The following is a 1,028-nucleotide window of genomic DNA, read 5'->3' on the forward strand; positions in this document are numbered from 1 at the left end:
AAGAAAACTTTGGGGGCAAAGAGCGAGTCCACTTTGTTCATTCAGTTGTGAGGGAAATGTTGCAACTGCTACAGCTACAAGTAAATGATTTGAATTAGAAAGGCAATATTTATGAAAGGCAATTATTTATAGTTAATTTCAAAGAAGGCTCTCATACCATAGTCAAAATGGTTGATACATTGGAAGATATTACCCCACAGGACTTTTGGGATCTTGCCCCAGTACTACCAGATGATTTCAATGACAATGAAATTCTAACAATTCCAAAAGCAGTAAACATAAGGTCCACTGTTGAGACTAAGGAAAGTGGAGAGAAAGGAAAAGAGGGGTTTTCCTTATACAAATTTCTTGATAACTGAAGCAGATAATCAGTCAAGTATTGGTATGAAAGGCAAAAAGCAATTGATTCAAGGGTTGGAAGAGGAAAACCATCCAAATTTGAGAGTAGAGGAAATGGAATGTTCATGGCCTCATATTAAAGAAAAGAAGCAATCCAACATTGATTTTCAAGAGATGAAGGATGCCCACTGTAAAGCAGATAAAGAGGAAATGGGGAACCAAGGAGTGAGAAAAAAGATAAAGTCCAGCCGCAGGAGGTCTTCGGCATCTGGAAAGAAACAAAAGCAGGCCAACTGTGAAATGAATGAGAAACACTCCAGCCGTGAAAATAAAGATGGAAAGCCTTCAAGCCAGCTATTAAGAGAGGATCATCAGAGGAATGAAACGTATCAGACTTGTCAAGGAATAAATGACCAATTGTATTTTAATGGAGAAAGAAATACCATGCATCAACCAGTTGTAAGTAATGTCAATAGCATTTTAGAATTGTATTTTATTCCAGTCCCCAGACCCAGAGGCAAACATGGCCGGAGCAGACACCAGAGTAAACAATTTATATGTTTTTATATTTGTAGACCTGTTGATTGCAGGGAAAGAGTAAGAATTAGCAGGTTGCCTCGAGCTTGGAATATGAATGATACTCTACTTCTTTTTGTTGTCTGCTTTATTTTTGTTCTTTATTCTATGAT

General features: G+C 37.4%; 1 pseudogene; it reads left to right on the forward strand.

Annotated features, from left to right (window-relative positions):
• Nucleotides 1-128: 128 nt before the first annotated feature.
• The window catches only part of LOC119592894, a 4,849-nt pseudogene continuing 3,949 nt past the window's right edge, over nucleotides 129-1,028 (forward strand).

The sequence above is a fragment of the Penaeus monodon genome, chromosome 31 (genome assembly GCF_015228065.2).
Source record: "Penaeus monodon isolate SGIC_2016 chromosome 31, NSTDA_Pmon_1, whole genome shotgun sequence".
Classification (NCBI taxonomy): Eukaryota; Metazoa; Arthropoda; class Malacostraca; order Decapoda; family Penaeidae; genus Penaeus; species Penaeus monodon.